Source organism: Amblyomma mixtum, chromosome 9 (assembly GCF_055824585.1).
Source record: "Amblyomma mixtum isolate Tamu chromosome 9, ASM5582458v1, whole genome shotgun sequence".
NCBI lineage: Eukaryota > Metazoa > Arthropoda > Arachnida > Ixodida > Ixodidae > Amblyomma > Amblyomma mixtum.
The window spans coordinates 6236519-6262460 of record NC_143020.1 but is presented as its reverse complement, the minus strand read 5'-3'; the positions used below and the strand labels follow the sequence as shown (position 1 = coordinate 6262460).

Genomic DNA, 25942 nt, shown 5'->3' with positions numbered 1-25942 from the left:
GACCTCGAAACCGTTTAAGAACGCTAATTTTTTAGATAATGTAAGATTTAGCTATGATAATCACTATAACCGCAGGTCACCCGACGGTAGTCGGGTATTTTTGTTTTAGTGGCGTTTTTGTAATCGTAAAAAGCTTTCGCCATTGTTTTTCTAGGGAGAGAGAGAGAAAAAACTTTATTGTACAAGGAATTCCGGGCACGCCCCAGGGTCCCAGCACGACCCCACTGCACTCAAGTGTTTAAGTTCCTAAGATCCATAACACTGGCAGCCCGGCCGGTGGCGATGGTCTGCACGGCCGGGTCCTCCGAGCGCAGCAGGGTCTCCCAGTCCTCCCAGGTCTTCAGGTTCTCTAGGTCGCGCGAGGGAGAGTCCGCCGGGCAGAGGGAAAGGATGTGGAGGGAAGAGGCGAAGGGTTCTGGGCATAGGGCGCATGCCGGAGTGGGGAAGGAGAGATGATAGTTGGCTAGGGTAAGGGGTGAGGGAAGAGAGTGTGTCTGTAGTCTGCGCCAGAGCGTTGCTTGTTTGTTATCTAGGGAGGGGTGGGGCGGGGGGTAGAGCTGGCATGAGGCTCTGTAGGCCTGCGTCAGCTCGCTGAATGAGTGCATGCGCTCCTTCATGAATCCCCGATCCGAGGGCACCTGAGCCCGGTTTAAAGAACCTGCGGCTAAAAGGTTGGCGGCCTCGTTTCCGGGATTCCCGGAGTGTGCAGGCACCCATATCAGGTCCACTTGGCGGGGCCGGGGTGCATCGGGCGAGTCCAGTATGCCAAAAGCAGGGACATGGACTCGATCTTGAGCAAAATTTAGAATCGCAGTTTTAGAATCACTCAAAATGTACCGGGCTTCCGAGCGGGTGATAGCAAGTGCAATGGCGGCTTCCTCTGCAGCTTCTGGGGAGGTGTCTGGAGGGAGAGGTAGTGTGAGGAGGACGGATAAAGAGGAGTCCACCACAGCTGCTGTCGCTTCATCACCCGTGCAGGCAGCGTCCACCCATATGGCGTCCGGCTCGGGGCCGTACGCTCGATGGAGTGCCTTCGCACGGGCTCTGCAGCGCTGCTCATGGTAGGACGGGTGCATATTCCTCGGGAGCGGCGTGATGAGGATCTCCTGAGGAAGGGGTCGTGGGATGGCGAGGAGGGTTGGGTCGTTGGCCGGTACTATTCTGATTCCGAGGGAGTCCAGGATATACCGACCTGTGGAGGTTTGTGTGAGCCTGATGTATTGGGCCTGTCGGTGGGCCTCCACCAGTTCCCCGATCGTATTGTGGAGGCCCAGGCCTAGTAATCTTTCTGTGGTTGTGTTAAGGGGAAGATGAAGTGCTACCTTGAATGCCTTGCCAATCAAAGCATCCAAAGCATTTATGTCATGTTTGGATAGTTGTAAGTATGCGGTAGTGTACAGCACTCGGCTGAGGACAAAGGCGTGAATGAGGCGACATAGGTCGCGCTCCTTCATGCCTCTATGTCGTCCCGAAACCCTGCGGATGAGGTGCGATATCGCGCTTACAACCTGCTTGAGTTTCTTGAGGGTAGTGGTGTTTTTGCCATCGTTCTGGATGTGCAGGCCCAATACACGGATGGTGCCAGCCTCAGGTACCGGGTCACCATTCAGTTCAATGACAATGGGGGAGCGGGGACAGCGGTGCTTCTTAGGACGGATGAGGAGCAGTTCGGACTTCTCTGGGGAGCAAGACAGTCCGATGGTCCGTGCGTAATTTTGGGTGAGTGTGGATGCTTCCTGTAAGGTAATCTCTATGCCGCTCTCACTGCTGTGGGTGATCCACAGGGTGATATCGTCGGCGTAAAGAGTGTGCTTCAGGTGGGGAATATTCGCCAATTTTCGGCCGTGGGGGATGAGGGTAATCTTAAAGAGAAAGGGAGAAAGGACGGACCCTTGAGGGGTGCCGATACTCCGAAGCGTGTAGGAGGGGGAAGATAAAGGGCCGAAGTGTATCAGCTGTGCGGTCAGTGAGGAATGCTTGAATGCAGGCATACGTGCGCACACCCACATTCAATGGGGATAGGGCAGTCATGATCCCCTGATGTTCAATGCGATCAAAAGCTTTGGAAAGATCCAAAGCTAAGACTGCCTTGGTGTGACCTGGAAGAACCGGGTCAAAAAGTTCGTGAGTGAGTTGCAGCATGGCGTCCTGTGCGGATAGATGGGGGAGGAATCTCACCATGCTATGCGGGTAAAGATTGTTGTCCGCCATGTGACTTGTGAGTCTCGCTAACAGAACATGCTCGAGGAGCTTCCCGAGGCATGAGGTTAGCGAAATCGGGCGAAGGTTCTGGATGGTAAGTGGTTTGTTGGGTTTGGGTATGAATATTACCTTCGCGTGGCGCCACGACTGCGGGAGGCTGCCCTCCCTCCAGCACTGGTTGAAGTATTTCGTAATCTGGGCGATCGATCGGTCGTCCAGATTAAGGAGCATGGAGTTTCTGATTTGGTCAGCACCGGATGCTGAGTTGGCGCGGAGAATCAGGCGCGCCGCTCTGACTTCTGTCTCCGTGATGTCGGTGTCGAGTGTGGGATTTGCTTGTTCTGTGTAGTGGGGTACAGGTGTGGAGGCGCCTGGCGAGGTGTACATGGTTGGAAGTGTGTGCGTCTAGGAGGGTGTCGGGATCGTCAATGTGTTCGTGTGTGAGGCGTGTCACGTGGTGTTTTGTTGCTGATTTGGTGTGTGGGGTGTCAATGAGGTATCGGAGGAGTTGCCATGCGCGTTTGCTGGACAGGTGTCCTGCGATGCCGTCACATATCTGTCCCCAGTTGGACCGGCAGAGCTCCTCAGAGTGTTGTTGGATTTGTGTCTGCAGTGCGGCCAGCCGCTTTTTCAGTGTCCTGTTAAGTTTGTTCCCTTTCTAGCATTCCAGGAGGCTGTGATAAGCCTCCCAGAGGTGGGCTAGGCGTGTGTCGTGTGTAGGGGTTTCGGCTGTAGTTTCAATGTGTCGCGTGTTGTGGTGAGCGTCATGCGTGAGTGATTGCACCCATGCGTCGATGTCTGCGATGGGAGTGTCTGCTAGGGCGGTGCTTACAGCGCGAAAGACATCCCAGTTAATGAGTTTGTGTGTTGTATTTGCGTGACGGGGTAGTTTGTATGAGACAGTGATTTATAGAATGTAATGATCACTGCCCAGTGTATGTTGTGTTCTGTTCCACGTAACACCGCGGATGTAGCGGCTCAGCGTCAGGTCCGGACTGGTGTCCATGCTGTCACTGTTGCCGTACCGCGTAGGCGTCTGCAACATGTTGTGCACAGTGAGTTGGAGGTTCTGCAGGAGCAGCCAGAGCCTGCGACCTCGATGTGTCGTGGTTCTGTATCCCCAGTCAGTATGCTGACTGTTGAAGTCCCCACCCATGAGCAGGGGATGTTTCCCCGCTAGATGATGTAGGTCTCGCAGAAGTGATTCTAGCGAGGCCATCGGTTGGGAGGGGGGTGGTATATGTTTGCTCTAAATATAGAAGGAAGTGAATGTGTGTGATGTATAAGTTCAGTGATCACGCAGTGCGTCTCAGACGTGATGTGATGAGTTTTGTATGTGAGGCTGCGGTGGACGAGTGTGGACGCCCTGGGTGTGTTAGTGGTATCTGAATGTGTAGATGTGTAGCTGGGGAGGGTTGCCCGGTGTGCAGCCTCCTGGAGCAGAAGTATGTGGGGCGTGGGTGTGATGGTAGGAAGAAATTGTTGCAGAGGGGCGCGCTTGGCCCGGAAGCCGCGGCAGGTCCAAGTTAAAATGGGGAGATGATTAGTGCTCCCCCTCGCCATATTGGATAGTAGGGGGATTGAGGATGGTAGTAAGACGGGTGTCAATTGGTATATGTTGCTCAGGAAAGGTGGCTTGTGCTTGTGGAGGTAGGATGGGGGTAGTGGAGGGTGTTTGAACCTGGGTGAAGCAATGGGTAAGATTATTTTCCAATGGTTACAACATCTTGGTAAGCATAGCGTCCATACGCTGCTCATGTTTTTGGGTGAGGGTGGCGGCAAGGTGACTGAATTTGGCCTCGAGGCGGGCGTCTAGCTCTTTGAGTTTGCGGTCAAATTTGGCTTCGAGGGCTATTAATTTAGCGTCTATTTCTGAGGGCACGGGAGGGGGTGTGGCATCTGAGGTGCGCTGCTTCTTTGCAGGAGGGGTGCTCGAAGTGTTTGTGGATTACGAAGTCGGGTTAATGAGAGGGGGTGCGGGTTGAGAGGGCATGGAGGGGGAGGGGGTGATTAGAAGGGAGGAAAGGCGGCTTGCCTCGTCACGCAAGGCCTTGATTTCCTGGTCTCTCGATTCTGCCTGGGAGGACTGGGGTGGTGGGGGTTGACGGGTGGTTTTGCCGGAAACGCGGTCAGCCCAGGTGAGACGCGAAGCGGTCTTAATGCCATTCTCCAGGGCTGTGGAATGTGACCGGGAAGCCGTCGAGCTGCGTCCGCTAGCTGTTCTTGGTTGATCGCAGCGGGAAAGCTGCGATGTATTCGGAGGAGAGAGAGCGTTCCTCGGGGACGCTAGTTTACGGCCCCGTGCCTTGCAGTTCCCGGTGCCGGTCATATGAGGGCCTCCGCAGAGAATAAAGCTTGGGTGCATGAGGGCACATCATCTTTGGGATGGGACTGGCCGCAGCGGGGGCACTTATTTGATCTTGGCTGAACACACACATCCGCCCGGTGGCCTGGGACGCGGCAGTTCGTGCTGGTGTCTATATGCCCTCGGTGCGGTGTACATCTGTGGAGGGCTCCTCCATACAGACCGGCGCGTGGGACAGGTCCAGCCCGGAAAGTTATTAAGATGGAACACGTGGAGCCCATTCGTCGGGCGTCCACGATGAGGGCGTCTGGGTTGCCGTTTATCAGGTCTTGTAGGATCTCTGTCGGGGTCTCATTCCAGTACGCATTAGAGATGACTCCGCGTGCTGCTCCGTCCGTCGGTGCACTGTAAGGTGCGATGGCGAATTCCTTGCCCTGGATTGTGATGGTGGTTACTCGAACCAGAGCGAGCGCGTCATCTATTAGGGGCGTGCTTCCGGTGCAGGTATTGTTGACCGGGTGTACCCTGATTTGTTTACGCGCTGGTTCGTGAAGCTGGGACGCCGCTTGGAAGATGGCCTCCCGTAGTAGTCTGGGTGGAAGCAGGTCCAGCTGTAGCCCGCCTCTTGATCTAAAACCGCCCTTGTAGTCCGCAGCAGGAAGCGGGGGCTGCTGCCGCGAACGCTGCGCAGCTGAGCGCGTTGCTTTCAGGTGCGCCGACTTGTCAGGGCATGCAGGCTTGGGGGTACTGGTAGCAGAGCCTGCGGGCTCCTGGCTTTGGGTTGCTGAACGAACGTCCTTGGCGCGGGCAGCCACACCAAGGATGTGAGTCCAGTCCCTTGGCTCATAGTCGCGGGGGTTAATAACTTCTCCCTGCACCTGCACCTCTATGCTGGCGTTGGTGGCGGAAGCGTCCGTCGGAGTAGGCCTAACTCCCAGCGGAGCGAGGCCTAGCTCAGGCGAAGCGGTCACAGAGGGAATAATGGGGGGCCGTGGGTGCCCGAAAAAGTGGCGTAGTCGGGCCAAAAACTGATAGCGTGCGGCGCTCACCTTCACAGATCAGTGGGTGGTGAAATCTGGGCCGATGAAGCTGGCGATTGGTGAATTCCGTCGTTTTTTTTTTATCTGTTTGATGCGATTGATGGAAGCACTTTAAAAGAAAGGTTGTGGTGAGTCGTTTTGGGAAGTTAAACCCCCCATAAGCCAAATTTTCTATTCCACCCTTTCTTTTTCTCTCCCTGTCGTCTCCGTCCATTTATTTCCGCTAGCGCAGCTCAGGTGCGTCCGGTCTCGGTGGCAGATGCCGCGGCTAGCCACTAACAACAATAATACTTATCTCATTTCTGTAGGCATATGAGATGCTCTAAGAAGTCATTGGCTTTTTCACAATTGCTGGCTAAGTACTTTATGCGTTCTTTGGTTTATGGGGGTTTAACGTCCCAAAGCAACTAAGGCTATGAGGGACGCCGTAGTGAAGGGCTCCGGAAATTTAGACCCCCTGGGGTTCTTTAACGTGCACTGACATCGCACAGTAGACGGGCCTCTAGAGTTTCGCCTTCATTGAAATTCGACCGCCCTGGCCGAGATCGAATCCGCGTATTTCGCGTCAGCAGCCGAGCGCCATAACCACTAAGCCACCAGGGTGGCGCTACTGATGTAATGCTTTCGCACTAAGAGCTTTTCGTTTGGTTTGGTTTATTGGGGTTTAACGTCCCAAAGCAACTCAGGCTATGAGGGACGCCGTGGTGAAGGGGTCCAGAAATTTCGACCACCTGGGGTTCTTTAACGTGCACTGACATCGCACAGTACACGGGCCTCTAGAATCTCGCCTTCATCGAAATTCGGCCGCCGCGGCCGGAATCGAACCCGCGTCTTTCGGGTCAGCAGCCGAGCGCCGTAACCACTGAGCCACCGCGGCGGGGCTGCACTAAGAGCTTTTATCCTTTGTCTGTTCCTCTGGATGGAACCCGCCATGCATCCATATGCAGTTTATGTTAGGGTCGTTTCTGCAACAGATTCTGTGGCCTCTACCATGAGAGGTCCTAGTTTTTGTCCGGCCCATAAATTCCTGAACATAATGCAGATGTTGTTGCCTCTAAAGCGATGGCACATATTCGGATTGGGTTATGTTCTCGCACTGATAACCACGGGCTAAAGTTACACAAGACGAAACGCAGAAAATAATGTCCAGAAAATTAAAAAAATAACACAAGCACTACCCGTCGCAAGCACATAGGTTTTTCACTTCTGTCTGCTATTTTTAGTACGTCTTCTGTCGGGTATGTGCAATCTTCGCCCGAGGTGTTTTTATCACGGACTACAATCACTATCCGAGCACACGTCCACGGCTGCCTCCGACATTTGTGATGCTGATCACTGCGCCAAATGTGAACGAAAGAAGCTACTGCCAGTGAAGCGGACAGCTCGGCGAGATACCAGAGATGAGCAGATTTAATGATGTTGGAAAAACAATTATTTCGTTCATCCTTCATTATGTATCAACCACTGAAAGCATACAGATTAGTAGGCACATTTTTCTAAAAACCTGTGCCGATTTTTGTCCTCGGATGAGGCTGATCGATTTTATAACTTTACGGTAAAAAATGTGCAAGTCTATTGTAGTTTGGAAGCATAGCTATGATTATAGTGCGTGAAATTCTCGACGGCATAATAAAGCAACAATGTGGTGAAAGCAGCATCATTTGACAATAATAAATAAAGCGCCAGAACTTGCAGGGTAGCTCCTTTAAAACAGAATTCCTGCAGACGTAATTAGGGCCCCATGCAAAGACCAATGCGCGGCATACCAATGCATGGCCGCTAGTCTATAGGCGGCAAAGATACAAACGCATTCTAGTCACACACTTTAATTAGTGTTTCTGTCCAGTTCTCTAAGAAATATTTGGTCAACACTTTAAGATTGGTATTTTGTTGCTTGATATGGTCAGTCAAATGCGACAATAGCTCCCCTTTAGCTCGGTTTTATGTGAAATGTTTCCCTTGGGAACCTACTGATAGTCTGTTTACACCGATTGTATAAAATTGTTGCCTACTCATAAGCATGCGGGCGCTGTCTTCTTGTGTTGGGTCATTGGGCATCGGCGGAGTTCAATACGTAGCACTTAAAAAAATACCCGACGCAAAAAGTCAGAGTGCGCTGGAATCCACCCCCCCCCCCCCCACCCCCCTCCCATCTCCTTTTTCCTGCTTCATAGTCTTAATTGATTCATGCGCAGGGAAAGCGCACGCAGCGGCGCATAAAAAAATCCCCACATCAATATTCGTCTCGCGTGGTCATCTGGAAATTGATCTGCCTTGAGTTGGCGTTCGCGTAAGTCTGGCTTCGCTGGTTCTTTGAAGCCTCATTCCTGAGGGCTTGGGAGGCACTGGTGAAGTCAGTCCAGCGTCTCGTGGTGTTCACCGAGTGCCACCTAGTCTGGTGTTCAGCTGTTTCTGTCTGGAGAGCTGCTACGTCCTTCTTGAAGTCAGTTGGCGTTTCTGAGCCGTTGTAATACAGCCCCATTGGCTGCTCAGTCAGGCGGCGTGGATGCTTCACCTTGCTCTCGCAGACGTCCACGCACTCTTCCATAGTGTCGAACCTACATATAATTCATGCAAGAGCACGCGCTACAGTTAGTGCTGCGCCAAGATCTAAAAATACGCAGATGCAAATCAAGCCCGCAAGATGTCGCAAGATGTAAGCATTTTCGGGAAGAGAATCAAAATACCATCACTCGGTAGTTTTGTATTTTCTTTTTCTATTTCACTGTTTGAAACGATCTTACGCAACATGACGTCGGCCCTTTCCTACTGTGTCCAGCCGGGTTAAGGCGGGAGGTGTGTCAGCTCCGGTTATATGGGGAGAGAAATGTAGAGCCGCTGTGTTAGTCTTTGCGCATAAAATTTTGCTGCTGGAGTGAACACCTTACCGTTGCGGCTTTGAATTGAACTTGGCCGTTGCTTCTATGCTCCAGTTTTGTGCGGGATTCTCGTGGGTGATGGTGTTCGCAGGGTAGAAGTGGAAGGATGGTTGGTGGGTAGGAGCTTCTGGTGAGCGGTGTTAGGTGGATATTGGTGGCCGCGCTTACGTTGAGTGGGGATAGGTTGCTTGGTGGCGGAACGCAACTGCTGGGCGATGTAAGTGCGTGATGGGCAAGGGTGCGTGATTAGTGGCAGCCGATTTCTTGAGGGTCGAAAGGGGTGGCGAAAGCGTTGGAGGTGGTCTTGAGGGTAGGGGAATCAAGAAAAAACACATGGATATAAATGTAATGCGCCCTGATAGATTGCAATGTTTCCCGTTTCGGGAAACAGTGAGCCTAGCGTGTACGCTAGATGCAATTGCATTCTTTCGCTGAGCATCAATAACGACTTGAGCTGTTATGTGGGTATCGGTCTACTATAAGCCCGAGAGAAACTGTGGAAAAAGCCATTATACATTGATGCTGCTGGAAGAAAACTAGGTATTAGTTGTTTACACTACTGGTGTTTTCAACCCGATTAACTTGAAAAGCAGATGCACATAATAGCTAAAATACAAATCCTAGAGCATACCTTCAGGTGGACTTTCATTGCGGTGAAGTACTACTTTCCACATGTCAATAATTATAGTCGCTAATTTGGGCTATTTAATCAAAGTGGAATTAAATATTAGTACTCCATTCTAAGAGTGAACAGCGTCCTTATCTATCTGCTTTCGAATAGCTGCGTGCTGCTTTACGTAAGCTGTTTTGCTGCTTTAGCTCTTTGCTAATAAAGTGCGCTCATGTAGCATCCCGAAGCCTTTTTTTTACCAACATGGATGTTATGCAGGGAAGTGAGAATTGTGAAACTAAGCAACTTTTGTTTGGGCTTTATGGTTAATGTGAAAGTAATGTGAAAAGGGTGGGACCAACGGGAACGGAAAAGACAAGCAAACGATACGAACAGCGCTGTTCTTATCTTTTGTGTGTCCTTTATGTTCCAGTTAATCGCTTCGTCTTCATATTACCATTGTGGCGCCATCCTTCAAGCTCAAGGAGAATGCAGAAGGCGAAATTTCAGCACCGCTGGAGAGATCTCACAAGGTCCGCACAGGCAGGAACTAATGGGTGAACGCAGGATCACCAGGAGTACACCTTAACTGCGATCAGGGATGTTTCACGTCGCTACCAAAAACTTCACCGAACTGAAAATATCTCCTCTTTCGGCCATCTTTCCTTCCCTCGGTTTTTGTAATCACTAATTTTTGTGGTGTTGTTTTGTGGATTTTTTTAAAATACTTGTTTCATGGTCGTTAATCAAGGAAAAAGTGGAGTAATTTGTGAAATCAATTGTGTTTTTGTTTTCTCTGTCTCCGTAATCCATGAATCACGTATTTTAAGCAGAGGTCAGCAGAGATAAAATATCGTGCTCATCAACACTTAGAGCTCATAAAAAATAAAGCCGGGAGGAGTTCAATTTCTAACTTTATTGAGACGTGATCTGCTCCTCAGTGAAAGAACAGAGAATATGCATCTAATTCACCTGCATGAATTGTTACTTTATACCTGTACTTGCAGAGTCAGCTCGAAACGGCTGCCGTCTTTCCAACTTAAATAGCCCATGTATCTTTATGCCGCCACCATTAATTGAAGAGCAAAGTACGAAGCATCGTTAGTCATGTGTTGCCTACATTTTTTTTTTCGCACGGTTTGCCATTAAAACATGTCAACCAGCCAGGCCTGCTGTGAAATCTTACAAGCTTGATTATTACCGTGGTGCGGCCAATGAAATCATGACATTCCAAAATCTGACCCCCCCCCCCCCCCCCCCACTGTATCGTACATAGCTAGTCTGCGACCTACTGATCGATTCGCGCTAAAAGGCACAGACACACGAAAACACAAGCGGACGAAGCGTGTGCCTGTGCCTTTTAGCGCGAATCGATCAGTATGAAGCACCAACTAGCCCCCGCTCTTGCATTGTTAGTAGCCTGCGACAAGTTGATACACAGGCCCTGGTAGACAACAGGGAATATACTCAGAGCTCTAATGCGCGCAAAACAAATGACTTTAGGATTACTCAAAAAAAAACGAGCAATGAAAGGGTCAGGGTTCGGGCTAGTGGGTAGCCAACATGAGGATCCATAACGCACAAAATTGAAGGGACACAACACAAGCGCTTGTGTTGTGTCCCTTCAATTTTGTGCGCTATGGATCCTCATGTCGAGCAATGAAACCTCCTTTCTATCCCTTTTTTTTCTTTGTAATAAAGTTCGGCAGACAGCCTAAACATCCTCAGCGTCAATGCTGCCGTAAATTCACGGCTGCAATGTCGAGTAACTGAGCGCTTATCGCGCGAACGCGCTCTAGATGCCGCAAAAGCACACTGGAGCTCCGCGCAGTTCGTGTCATCGGAGCGATCTTGGAATATTTATCGCGCCTCTCGAAAAAATAACCGGCGCGGTAAACAACGCCGAGATGCAACTGGCTCTGGCTGTCGCGCTCTGGGACGGCGCCAAGTTGAGAGTAAGGAAATTGTGTGTGAGATGCCACCGATAGCGGCATTTTCTCCCTTTCCTGCGCTTGTTCCTTCCTCACCGCCTTGCCCTGGATGATAATAACCGACAGCCGGAAATGCTTTTGGGCGTAAAAATTTAACCAACTCGCAGAGAAACTCGTGGCGAACGGAAAGGAAATGTTAACTCGAATATCACTTCGCCTGATTTAGAAACACCAAGTTTCCAGATAAGCTGAATAAAAGATTGGAGAGGACGTTTAAGCTCCGCCTTAAGGGTATGACGCGATAAGGTATTGGGTTAGGCTATCCATTTTCAGCAGTTTGATACCTTTGAAGGCATTTTTCGCTTTTTGTTTTGTTTCAAATAATCACTTCCTTAATTACACACCCTAAGCTTTCCTACATTTCACCCCCCGTTTCCATTTTTTTCTTTTTTCTTTCTTTAATTATTGAGTCAATTACAAAGATTTCATTAACTCCTCACCCCCTCTCACACAGCAATGAACATCAATCACTAGAACCACAAATTACCATAGTTCGACTTTTTTTTACGCAGCCCCCAATTATTTCCGACCCGCGGTGCAGACCACAACTACGCCGTCAGCTTTCCGACCGAACGAGCTGAATACGCTATCGCGTGTGCGAAGTGGATGTAAAAAATGCGTTTATATGCTTTAGAGTATGGATATCCTTTTTGGCATAGAGCAGCGCTGTGTGTAGAGGAGATATGAAACTACCTTTTGCTTTCGTTGACGCAACGGTGCTCCTTGAGATGCTGGAACTCCGACTTGTGGCACCGCCTCACTCCGTCAGAATGGACGTGCACGAAGTAGGGGTCGTTGAAGATATCATGAGGACAGACTTCGCCGGGCCCTTCTGGAAAGCAGCCCGGTAAGGGTGCGCGGCGGTTCACGCAGTTTGCGATGCACTCGTTCTCATCCCGGTTCTGGTGACGCCCGCTCGGGTTGCTGGGGCATGTGCTGTTCCTGAAGTACCACTCCACGCATTTGGTACTGGAACGCCGAGAAACGAAGGAAGAGTGAACATTAACACGCTGCCATGCTCGGGTACTTTAGGTCGCTAGAATTTATGCTCCGAAAGACAAAATTCAAGCCTGCCCGTAATGAAACCTGGAAACTGGCATGCGTCTTGATGGAATGTGTAAACTTGTCCTATTCTTGACAGCATGCGGTACCGAAACGTCCCGTGCCAACTGAGTTCAACAGAAGCTGTTATGATATATTCCAGTTTTTGCACTGACAGGTTTCTAATGCGCAGTGTATACCAAATATGGCACTCAACAAAATGAAGCGTGAAGCATATAAATAAGTTCACCACCTCCAGTGCTATCTCGTTGGAATGGGAAGTGAGCAAATTGGCAGGACTACAAGTGAACAGTCAACAAAAGCACGACATAAGGAAATGAAAAGCCCGAAAAAGTAATTCCAGTGTTTGTGTGCGTATTTTCGGGTTTTGATGCTCCTTCCTTGAGTTCAACTATCTGGAAGCACCTTCACGCGAGAAATCATATTCTAGGGCGACTACTTACGTCTCCCTGTTGACGAACCACCACTTCTTGAAGAAGAAAGTACTCTTGCAGGGCGCAAATAGGCGATTCACTGTGAATATGTGTTTATGCCGTAGAATAGGTGCACAGTGTAGCTGGAACTGATCGAGGCTTGGGAACCGATTACCATTGGCGTAGCACACGAAGTGCTCGTCCTCGTGTGTAGAGACACACTTCATTTTCTTGAGGTTGTAGATGTACCCGACGTTGCTCTTCTCGCAATAGCGAAAGGCCTCGTTCACAGGCCGGCACTGCGGGGAAGCAAGCGAAAATTCTTCGTAGCTGCAACTAGAGCGTAGACGATGGGAGCCAAAATATTTTGCTCGCTGCGCCGCAAACTTCTAAAATTCAATAATAAACTTCCAATATGCAAATGCGACAAGTAACGAGTGCGTTTCGTATTACTCACCGGCATTTTCGGTTTGGTTGTAGTTGTGGTTTTTTTTTGGTTGTGGTTGTAGTAGTTGTGGTAGTTGTAGATGTGGTTGTGGTAGTTGTAGATGTAGTGGTTCAGGTGGTAGTTGTGCTGGTTGTAGTAGTAGTGGATGTAGTAGATGGGGCAGTTTTCGTGGTTGCAGTCGTAGTGGGTGTAGTAGATGTGGTAGTTGTAATGGTTGTGTCGACACTGGTGACGGCCTTCGCGGCACTGCTTGTTGTAGCAAGAGTGGGACATTCGGATTGTGTGCTCCCTGGTGGCCTGGACACTTTGACCGTCGAAAAGGTAGTGCCGTTCCCTGCGAGTCTTGCCGCCAGGGCGGCCCGTCCAGCCATCGTGCCGATCACGAAGAGCACTAACAGCAATAGGAGCAGTGTGATCAGCAGGCGGATGCAGCAGGACTGCCACACGCTGGACTGTTGTTCTCCACGGAGCACTGCAAGCGCGATTGAATATATCCAAGTTATATGCAGCATTAAACACAGTGTTCTCATAACAAGTTGTAAGAGCGCATATTACAAAGGGCAGGACGTGAAATTAACTTGCGCCGAATACACGTGAGAACAACGCTGAAGCGATTGAGGCAACTTGGTCGGGAGAATGTGCAATAAACCTGCTTGAAGCTGTGTCTGAGCTTTGAAAGACAATTAATATTTGGGAATGGAGGTTATTTTGAACAGTATTGAATTTTAATTAAGTATTTCACTCATTCGTTTGAAGATTGCCCTCTCATTTCGCTTCCGGCAAAAAACAGCTCCCGAGGCCAGGTTACGATTCCATGATGGCAAACAGGAGAACATAGTGCCTTCTTCAGAGGGCAAGCTGAACAATTTAAATGCAAAGCTCTAAGGAACTCGCAGGATTAAAATTTGCCGCACAGCATAGCCCTTTTTTGCTCGGCCGCAAAACGATTCAAAACCGAAAAGTGGTTTTATCTTTCCTTCATAGCATCTCTTTACGCGACGCAAACGAGGATGAACTACAGAAAAACTTCCGAATCTAGAGTATAATAACGGCTGATAAGCTTCTTATTCGAGTCTGACTTAAATCCCTAAATACAAATCATGCAAAGCGCACTCGTGCCACTTTTTCACGCCTTTTCCGACAGAACATTCCTAAAGATATCTATTCACGAGTCTTTGCAAGCTCCGGGAACGTGCTCATTTTCCCCCATTTCTTCGGCGTAATATATATGCACCCTGCCCCCCGTCTACATTACTATGTCGCCTTCTCCCGTCCCTGACGGAGACTATGTCGCTTGCCCTGTCACCGCTGTGATTCTGCATCGTCAGGTGGTCTTTCCCCACACCGTCGTCCACATCACCAACATCTGCACCAGCCTCCCTGTCCTCAACTTCAGCCTAACTCCTCAGGTACTTTCCGCCGGCATTTCACTTGCTTACCTGTCCCCGTTAACCGATTGCACAGTTCCTGATCTCGCTCCTGGCCCAACGACCGCCATCTCCAACGTCCCTGCATCGCAGCCCTCACGTACGGATCCTATTTACAGGATGATCGCGGCCGATCTGCGCCCTGCTGATTCTGCAGCTCTTCACAGTCTCTTGTCCTCCTACAGCGATATATTTTACTTAGGAGGCCGTCCCTTGGGTCAAACCTCGGTTGTCGCCCACCGCATTGACACCGGCCAGGCCCGTTCTATTCACAGACGGCCCTATACGGTCTCTCCCTCTGAGCGTCGTGTCATTCAAGCGGAGGTGGACAAGATGTGGGCCCCCAACATCATCGAGTCCTTGGACGTCCCCTGTCATGCTTGTTAAAAAGAAAGATCAAACCTGGAGATTTTGCGCCGATTACCGTCGTTTGAATACCGTGACAAAGAAAGATGTCTACCCTCTGCCTCGACCTGACGACGCGCTCGATTGCTTGCACGGCGCCACCTATTTTTCCTCCATGCATCTTCGCTCAGGATACTGGCAGATCGCTGTCGATGAAAGGGATCCCGAGAAAACCGCATTTCTCACCCAGGATGACCTGTATAAATTTAAAGTAATGCCTTTCCTCCTCTGCAATGCCCCTGCGACCTTCGAGTGTATGATGGACTCCCTGCTGAGAGGCTTAAAATGGACAACCTGCCTACGTTACTTGGATGACGTTATAGTTTTCTCGTCCACATTCCAAAGCCACCTGCACCGCTTTTCTGCCGGATCATCCGCAAATTTACGGAAATCGCCCTTCCTCTTACCACACTCCTCAAGAAGGGCGTCCTGTTCTCTTGGTGGCCCACCCAAGCGCCAAGGAGAGGGGGGGCGGGGTCATGATACGGACGCTGGGAAGACGGCGAAGTGTTTTTGGGAACGAAGACGACGCTGAGGTGAGTGCTTCTATGCTGTGCGACTGTTTCAAGCCGTCGATCCATTGCCTAGCAGATTACCTCTGCTGCCTACAGCTATCACGTAACAATATATATGCCTCAACCTGCTACCTTTGTTGAGCGCACAATTTTCATTACCAACCTATGTAACTCTTCCAGCATACGTTCCAGGAGGGTCTGCAGTGTTTGTAAATAGTAAATATATAAATATCTCAGTATTATTTTTGCCTGGAATGCGAGAAAACGTTTCTGACGCTACTTTTTCATTTTTGTTAGTTTGATTCAAAAATTCTGGTGAGCTGATTGGCTTCTGCTCAGAACAAACCGCGTTGTGGGCGTCAACCGTGATTCATTATAACACCTTGGCTTCCGTTGCCTTTGGCCTATTGGCCATCGCCGTAACCTCTCCACTACAAAGAGGCTACGGCTATGGCCGTAGCCTCTCCAATAAATTGCCTGTGCACGTGTTCGGTTCGTCTTTTAGCGGGAATGCAAGGCTTTTATAGCTATAACTGTTGTAATTGATTGCCACTAGAGTGGGATAGCTGGCATCAAGGTCTTTTACCGAAAATATGGGACAGCTAGAAATTAACATCACATAAAGAAGAAAAATATTCAGAGATTTTATGCATGCACGTGAAATTCAAGGGCCATCCGAATGCAATAAAACATTATATTACTGCGCTTCCTACTCTTTTCTTGCGTCGACTTATTTCGCATTAAAAAAAACGACAAGTTTACGGACATGGCCGACCCGTCTTCAATTTCTCAAAAGCCTCCCTTAGGAGCGCTATACTTTTCAACAAGACAGCAAAAAGACAGGGAAAACATTGGCATAAGAATGTTTAGGCCAGCGGCATGCGTCAATTAGTCAAACACTTATAATCGGTACTGCGGAAAATCGCCACGCAGGGTGAAAACGATGTTTAAGAACGTTCCGCCGCAGAATTCGGGAACTAGCAAAACTCGTAGAAATGAATTGTTTACGTAATCTGCTTGACAGGTACCTGTCTGTTTCTTGCTGTGCGAAGCTCATGCGAGCCATGCACACTAAATTCAGATTAAACCTTTCAGTAGGACTGACAGATGAGAAACTACTTCCATTTTACGTAACTCAACTTGGACCATGTGTCGAAGAGAGCTTCGTTTTGCGATTAAACCTCTTCCAGCAGAACGTACAGAGTGCCTAATGAAATATCGTCAGGGTTCTGTTTTGCGAGAATTCTGCTTTGTTTCTTTCCTTCTGTTACTTAAATACATTAATTCAGCCGCCAGTGAAGTCACAGGTAATAGCTTGCAGCAATGTCACTCACCGACTAAGTACGAAAGCTGGACTTGACCAAAGGTATTAGAGAAAGGATAGAAAAAAAAAGAAAACTTACGAAATTGACAATTGACCATGACCATGTTGCAGCGAAAGGCACTCGTGCTGTGGGCATGTTGCGTAGATTAAGCAATCCCCGGTCTGGAACGCGGAGAGATGCACTTTTAATGATTTATGTTATGTACGTCCGACCAATGTTAGAATTTGGATCAGTGCTGTTTTCTGGTTGAGCTGCTTACAAAATTTGCCTGCTTGTTCTTTTAGAGCGGGAAGCTCTACGGTTGTGCCTTGGCCTCCCTAAATTTGTAGCTAACGACGTGCTTTACCTTGAAGCTCGAATTCCACCTTTAGTATCTAGATTTAAGTTTCTCACTGTTCAGACGTACCTCACGATATATGACTCAAGTTTCCACCGTTCCTCGTATGTGTTTTGTTGACAGCCGACCTTCTTTTTTGGAATCTACTGGCCTCGATTTCATACACCGCAGGTGGTACTGCTACAAACTTTACTCCACCAGTTAAATGTACTCCTGTCTGACATACTTCCGACACAAAACAGTGGGCCTTCCGTGAAAATTGTCTATGATGACATTTTCCCGAAGAATGCAAAGCATTTACCATCAAGCATTTTAAATGGATTATTAGAAGACCATTTACAAAGCCTACCTGTTTCCGTCATGATTGCTACTGACGCCTCCCAATCTGATGAAAAGGCAGGAGTGGGAATATAATGCCCGCTTCTGGATTGGTCTTTTTCTGTGCGTCTTCCGGCTTTCACCCCAATTTTCCAAGCGGAGTTTCTGGCTGTGGTGCTTGCTCTTCGCAATCTAGACCCTTCTTTCTCCGCAGTGGCTGTCATTACAGACTCCTTTTCTTTGTGCTCGTCCCTTGCCTCAGATATGGATTCTCCAATCCTCAACACCTTCTTATCATTACTTCCTCCCCATTTGAGCCTGTTACATATGATATGGGTACCAGGTCATAGCAGCGTGGCAGTCAATGAAGTGGCTAATAACCTGGCAAAAGCGTCCCTCAATGGCCCCGTGCTACCTATTCTCCCGGCTACAGCGTACATCACAGCAGCGAGGTTTCGGAGAAGCATTTTGTTAAGCATGACATCTGATTCAATTTTAAGATCTGATGATTTCCTGCATCTTCAATATCCGTGGAGCAGGAAATCATGCCATTCGCGACAGCCTGAAGTCACTCTAACTAGGCTGCGCTGCCGGATCCCCCCCCCCCCCCCTTTAAATTTTTATTTGCACAGGTCTGGTTTGGCGCTTTCTCCCGTCTGCGCATTCTGTGGTGAACAAGAATCAATAGACCATTTTTTGTTGTTTTGTCGACACTTCACCGTGATGAGACGTCGATATTTAGAGCAACCACTGCAACAGCTTGGCCTCAGTTTGAGCAGCCCGATCATATTGTCATTTGGGGCCACCATTCTCGATTACAGCCACAGGTCTGTTTTTACCGTCATTCAAAATTTTTTACTGGAATCTAAACGGTTACCTTGCTAACATTTTATTCTTTATTTATTTATTTAATTTTTACACATCATTACATTTTTTTTCTATTCGCCGTTACTATTATTATTATTTTCATTCATTTATTTATTAGCTCCCTCTGCTAGAGATCTTGCTGAGTCCAGCTCCTGCGTGCGTTATGCTTGTCCTGTTTCTTTTTGGTCTTTCTCCTTTCTCTTAAAGATTCTCTACCCGAGCATTCTGCTATTTCTACTTATCACTTAATTGATTTATTTTTCCCCAGAAAACAAAACCAACCAACCAAACAAAAAAATCTCAGAAACTCCCTATGCACCCCTCTTGGCCGATCCCCCTCTGTGGGTATGCGCCATTCTATGAGGTGAACAACAACAACAACACAGTCGGGGCGCGAAGAGTAATTTGCGCTGGCTGTACGATGATGGGTATATTTTGTGGTTGAAGTAAATCTGAACAGGCTGCAAACATCGGCGCCTAGGTCTCTGGATAGCTACACACCTCCCGCATACCTTTCACTCATCTTTCAAGTGAATTGCGCCTCAACCCGCACACCTGAAATTACTTCTGGTCTATGGGGCTGGACGGACACACGTGGCGCGCGAACTGCAAGCAATGGCTCAAGTCGTGGAAATAACAGGCTTTAAGAGGTCCAAGCGAACGCTCACCAAATATGTTGGGGGTGCCTGACGACTGGCTGAAATCCGCTGTCCCAGGGCGTGCGCTATAATCAGCAACGGAGTCGCTCTCCTCGTACTCCACGCTGTACCCCATGCTTTGCCGCCTCTGTCCGCCTCCTCTGGCTGGAATGGCGTGGCTGGCCACGAACTACCCGGCCCCGTCCGCGGTGGAAGGGCGGACGAGGTAGGGGTCCTCTCCGTCCCCGTATGAGGGGCATCGGTTGCTCATGTTGAAGCTCCACCCACTGCTGTGCCTTCTCTGTCCGCTTCCTGTGGAGGGTCTGGCGTGGCTGGCCATGAACTGCCCTCCCTGTCCACGTCGGAAGGGCGGCGGAGATAGGGGTCGCCTCCGTCCCCGTAGGAGAGACGCCGGTTGCTCATCTTGGAGCTCCACTGGAAACGTCGACAACGCTGGGAAGAAAGCGTAGACTAGCGGGGTACAATGGTTTGTTGGTGTCCTGTGGTCCCCGTGTGTGTCCTGTGGAACCCGTGTGGTCGTGGCCACGCCACGACCACACGGGTGCTCAGTGAGAAAGAAGAAAACAATTGGAACCAGATTATTGCAGGTCAAGAAAAGCGAGATAAACAGGAGCTGCACAAAGAATCTGGCGGTTAGAGATAATTAGTATAAACTAAGGTGTAGGCCCTAAAGGACAGCTCCGGTGATTTTTGGCCGCATTCATTTGATGGCTGATTAATAATGCTGTGAACGTTCTCATCAGATAACCCCAGTTGACGGGTCTAAAATGCGGAAATAATATGTTACCCGTCCAAAACAAAAATTGGCGAGAAACCAAATATCTCACGCGCTATCATTACGGAAGCCCATGGAAAGCGAGCTACCATTGCAAGGTGTTACATATGCGCTGCATAGCGATGCACCAGGAGTGAAAAGGGCCCGGAGGAGGACCTACCAAGACCGATATCAAATTAATGGTGTTTACTCCATTTCCTCCAATACTACAAAAGAAGTTGGCGGAAACGTTACTATAAATATTCGCCCTTTACAAAACACCCAGAACCCAGAGAAACCAAGCCTTACCAGGGTAAATGCCTGCCGGCAGAGCGCCTCCCTTTTTTCTTGTTTTCTTTTTTTGAGAACGGTGCACTGTGCCACTCTGGACACCAACGTTAACGATGCACCAGGAGGTCATCAATCGTCATGTGGCGCATACAGGGCATGTGGCATGGTACAGAACTTAGAAAGGGTGGGTCACTTAATTTGGGTCAGATAGTACACGCACTTATGCGGATTATACATAGCGCACTGATAGCGCATGTGTGCTCCCAGCCACTATAAAAAAAGGATTGACTTTATCGCGGAAACCTTATATGGCACAACGACTATGAAACCCGGCGTTGGCGTTCAACAGGAGCAGAGGTTCTAAATTTCCATTTGACGCCAACGTGGCAACAAAGAAAAATTGAATTTCTTCCGATGGTGCGGTGAATTCAAATCGGACTTTTAGACCGTGAGTCGAGGGTATCCTTATATTTATATCAACTTCTCAAAGCAGACAGATCAATCAATACACACATTTTTGTGAAAAGAATTGGAGGGCAGATTTTTTTCTCGTGTTAGAGTGATCAAAGAGCAATGCTGTTTGAGTTTGGTTCGACTAAGTTAACCGTCATTATACTCGCCGTTTAAGTCCCTTGTCGTCCATATTACCCCCCTTCCCCCCTCCCCCATATTAAGATCAACGAACGCTCAGTCATCACTACATGCAAGTTTTTATTTCAGTACCACTCACGGACGCCGGACACCCTCTGTCGGAGCGGACGACAATACAATATTTGTCGTCCGCTCCCACAGGGGGCGTCAGGCGTCCGTGGGTGACTTAGTTGCTGCGAACACCGCTACCACTGCGCACAACGAAACAACCTCCGGCTTAAACAGCATCCCTGTTAAAACTTGTGGCACTTCTTCCAAGGGATAAGGCGGATCGATTTTAATATGTTACGGTAAAAAATGAATCCCGCTAAGCGGACTAATTTGGCAGCATAGCTGTGATTACAGATCTCGAAGTTCTTGACACCATAATAAAGCAAGAATGTAGTGAAAACAGGATCATTTGACAATGCTAAGTAAAGCGCCAGAACTTGCAGGCTAGCTCCTCTAACAGAGAATTCTTGCAGGCGTAATTAGGGCCACATTCAAAGGCCAATGCGCGGCATATCAATGCATGGCCGCTAGTCTATAGGCGACAGAGTAAAACGTTTTCCTATCACGCACTTTAATTACAGCTTCTGTCGACTTCTCTAAGAAATATTCAACACTTTAACCTTCGTTGATGAATAACGTCGTTGATGAACCTGGTAAATCTTATGCGACAATAGCTGCCCTTTAGCTCGGTTGCATGTGAAATGTTTCCCTTCGGAACTTACTCATAGTCTGTTTACACCCATCTTGCAAAATTGTTGCATATTCGTAGGCATGCGGGTGCTGTCTTCTGTGCTGTGTCATTGCGCATCACTTGAAACATACGCGACGCCAAAATTCAGATTGCGCGGCACCACCCCCTCCCTCCGCCCTTCTCCACCCGGTTTCAAGGTCCATGCGCAGGGAAAGGGAACGCAGCACCGCATAAAAAACTCACCATATCAATATTCATCTCGCGCGGTCGTCTTGAAATTGGTTGTGGCGTTCGTGTAAGTCCGGCTTCGCCGGTTCTTGGAAGCCTCAGCTCTAAGAGCTTGGGAGGCACTGGTGAAGTCGGTCAAGCTTCTCGTGGCGTTTACCAAGTGCCACCTAGTCTGGTGTTCAGCTGTGTCTGTCTGGAGAACTGCTACGTCCTTCTTGAAGTCAGTTGGCGTTTCGGTGCCGTTGTAGTACAGCCTCATTGGCTGCTCCTTCAGGCGACGTGTACGCTTCACCTTGCTTTCGCAGACGTCCACGCACTCTTGCATAGTGTCGAACCTGCATTTAATCCATGCAAGAACAACAAAAGGCGCTGCAGTGAGCGCTGCGCACACGCAAATCAAGCCCGCAAGATGTGAGCATTTCTGGGCACCCAATAAAAACACCGCGATTCGGTAACTGCATTTTTGAAGCGAAAAGCTTCACTACGAGGGTAGCAGCCGTGCTTCGCGTAAGGGCCGTTTCACATGCACGCGATTCTCGCCTGCGACGCTGCGAATTCTGTCGGTCTTCGACTGGGGAGGGTCATCGGTGTAGCCGCAGACGGCCTGCGACCAAGTTCCGTCCGGTTGGAATTCAGTCGCAGCGTAGGTGTGTTCGCTCTGCGACCGACCAATGGGCGATTCCGAGACGGCGCGTGACATCACGTCCCGCGCCGTCTCGGTGGGGGGTCACGTGGGAGCTGTTCCCGTGGCGTAAGCAAAACTGTTTATTCTAATCAAAACATACGAAATATTGCCTTGCATCTAAAAACACGCTGGCCACAACATCATCAACACACTCCGTGCAGCGTTTCTGTCGCGTTTAATCGTGGGTTGCCTATGCGAAAATCGAGCAACCTTGCGTGTCCCTCCGACCGAATTCGCTGGGTAAGCGTTGCATGTGAAAGCACTGTGCGAAAATCGCACTGCGGTGTCACCGACTAGGCCGACTATTTTCGTTCTAGTCGCAGCATGTGAAACGGCCGTAATACGTATACCTTATACCGTGACCGCGTGACGTCACGCGCATCGCAGGTGCGGCCGCGCGCTACTGCGCATGTGTGCCGCCTTCTCACAGCCACTACAACTGCGTGCTTCGCCTCCTCGCCCACCGTTTGACCTTTCTTTGCAGCCGCGTGTTGCCCACGTCGAAGACGGCAACCCTGCTCTCGGCATTCCTGCGGTCAGTTTTAACCGCGCCGATTTCCGTCTCCTCCTCCGCCTCCGTACAGGCAGTGTGTGTGGACGGTGGAACGCCGTTACCGTTATCGTGGTGCTCCCAGTGCATTGCGCGCGAAGTGCGACACCAATGACGTCAAAAAACGCATAACCGAAGCTTTCAGCTTGTATATCCAGGCTTAACCAGAGGTAAGCCACTACCCTTATTTTTTTTCTATTTTACTGCTTGAAACAATCCTCAGCAACCGCATACAACTCGTTCCCTACTCTATTCAGCCGGGATAAGGCGGCAGAGTCCCAGCTCAAGATAAAATGACGAGAGAAATCTAGAGCCTTAGCCGCTGTGGAAATATTTGCTGGTGGAGTGATCGCCTTCCCGTTGCGGCTTTGAATTGAACTTCGCCGTTGCGGGCTTCTCGTGGGTGATGGTGTTTGCAGGGTAAAAGTGGGTGGATAGCTTGTGGGTAGGCGGTTAGCTTGTGGAGGTAGGTGGTCATTGCTTATCACGTTTCCGCTGAATGAGAACAGGTCGGATTGTGGTGGCAGGCAACTGCTGGACGGTGAAAGTTGGGGATAGGCAAGGGTGGAGGAATAGTGGCCGGCCATTTCTTGAGGATCGAAAATGGTGGTGAAAGGGTTGGATGCGGTCTCGAGGGTCGCGCAATCAGGAAAAAAACACATGGATAGAAATGCATTGTGCCCCTAAAATGTGCAATATCTGCAGATTCGCGAAAACAGTAGGCCTAGCCGGTGTGCTAGATGAGATTGCTATGTTTCGCTGATTGCGCTTAACATCTTGAGCTCTAATATGGTTATCGGTCTAGTATAGCCACGTTTATGCAGACGACATATGCGCAAGAGAAACTGTGGAAAAAGCCATTATATATTGGTGCTGCTGCAAGAAAACTGGGCTTTACTTGTTTACACGACTGACGTTATTAACGCGATCAACTCTAAGCTTGCAAGAAGATGCACATAATAGCTCAAATAGAAAGTATAGAGCAGACCATCAGGTGCACTTTCATTACAACGAAGTACTAGTCTTCACATGTCAATAATTCTATTCGCTAATATAGGCTATTTCACCGATTTATGGTTTACTGGAATTTAACGTCCCAAAGCAACTCATGCTATGAGGGACGCCGTAGTGAAGGGCGCTGGAAATTTCGACCACCTGGGGTTCTTTAAAGTGCATTGACATCGCACAGCACACGGGCCTCTAGAATTTTGCCTTCATAGAAATTCGGCCGCCGCGGCCGGGATCGAACCCGCGTCTTTCGGCACAGCAGAACATCTGAGCCACCGCGGCGGGGCGCTATTTAACCAAAGCGAAATTGAAGATTGGGACTGCATTCTAAGAGTGAACAGCGGCCTCATCTATGTGCTTTTGTACAGCTGCGTGCTACTTTACCTTCTTTGCCGACAAACGAGAACCTAACTGCAAATAAAGTGCGCTCGCGCGGCATCCCGAAGCCTTTATTTATCAACACTGATGATATGCAGGAAATTGAGAATTGTGGCACTAAGCAACTTTTGTTTCGATTATTCCAGTCACGGAGAAAGTAAAGTTGACATAGTGGGACGAACGGGAACAGAAAAGATAAGCAAACGACAGGACGAGCGCTCGTCTTATTGTTTGTGTTTCTTTTCTTTCACAATTGAACGCGTTTACTTGCCCGCAGATGCAAGTGTTGAAATAGCAGGTTTAAAGGAATTACTCCGGCACGTTTCACTCTAGCAAATTTGTCTGGTATTGCAGTTATACACTTCTGCAGCTTCATGTTACTTAAGGCGTTAACAAGCAACCCCGAATCTTCCGTGACTGTGCGGTGACATTTGGGCATGCGCGCTTAAAGACGGAACATGTCTTCACAGGCGCACGCTGCAAAAGTGACGTTCACCGGGTTCCTTCTGAACAGCTGCTGCTTCTTACAGAATGACAACACACAAACACGAATATGCAAAGCAACAGACTGAGGAACTGGTTAACCGGCAACACACAAAATTTGTGCATTGTTGATGCCGCCCGCGATACAGCTTCCGCTATCATGCATATTACCTGCATGGTTGGCGTCATAGAGCTAATATACCAGTTGGCGTGGGCATATTTAAATGCAAATTAACATTGTGAGGACCACGTAGACCACGTAAATTAGCTATATCTTATGACGCCGCAAAGCTACTTTCGCGCAGAAGGTATAGTTGATTGGAAACTGGCCATCAGTTGTGACAGTTTTGACTTTCCAGCGCAAGCGAAAAAAAACCAAAACTGGACGTTGTTGGCTTTTGGTTCCGATGTCGCACTTGGCCAGATCGCAATCCTTGCAGGCTTTGAATTTTATAGCCCGCTTAACTTGAATGTACGACGGTTTATTAGTGCTAATAGTGCGTGAGCACTTAACCGATGGGTGTCAGCCCTAGCTAAATCGTCCCTTGTCAGCCTTAGCAACTGGCCTAGCCTGAGCGCTCCGTACCGCGGCACTGCCTGTTCCTCGTCGTCTTTACATCTTGACAGTGCAACGCCGAAACAAGCGTTTCAACTCACAAAGCCTATTTTTAAAAACTTTGCAAAGTCTTAGGTGCAAGACCCTGTATATGTCACTTACTTGAACCTGAATAAATAGCTTGACGGCTTATGGGGGTTTAACGTCTAAAAGCAGCTAGTCTATGAGGGGCGCGCCGTAGTGAAGCGCTCCAGAAATATCGATCACATGGGATTCTTTAACGCACACAGACATCGAACAGTACACGGGCCTCTAGAATTTAGCCTCCATCAAAATTCGACCTTAGCTGTTGACATAACAGTCAGACAAAACGCTACTCCTCAGGCAAATAGCAAGAGCTTACATTTTACAGTCTTTGAATTAAATGAATCAGACTGGGACCTGTGTCTATGCCTCGTGGTGCTGCCCACAAAGAAGTAGCTGCAAAGGAGCAGGCAGCATATGCAGTGTAACTGCGCTTGATTTTCACAGAATAAGTGCAAGACATGGGGAGGACTGCATGCACAATGTACAACAAAGAGAAGCGGGGGCTATTTACTTTGAATTCACAGAGAAAGTTCTTCAATATTCTTTATTAGAACGGATGTATGCAATGGCATGTAAATGCATGGTTGTTGAGAAAATGGGAGGTTCAAACTTTTCTACAAATTTTCAACCAACAAAACTACCAGACATTGTCGTGCATCTGGTAATGCAATGCCATCACAGAATAACTTTGTTCTGGGTAATAGCCCTGAGTGCTGAAGAGAGTGCCCAGTCAAAAAAAAACATTCAGATTTCCAATTGGAACCAGTTGATTTTTGGGCACTATTG

General features: G+C 48.9%; 1 pseudogene; it reads left to right on the top strand.

Annotated features, from left to right (window-relative positions):
* The first annotated feature begins 14206 nt into the window (after nucleotides 1–14206).
* On the top strand, nucleotides 14207–19012 carry LOC149328168 (uncharacterized; annotated as a pseudogene).
* Nucleotides 19013–25942: the final 6930 nt, after the last annotated feature.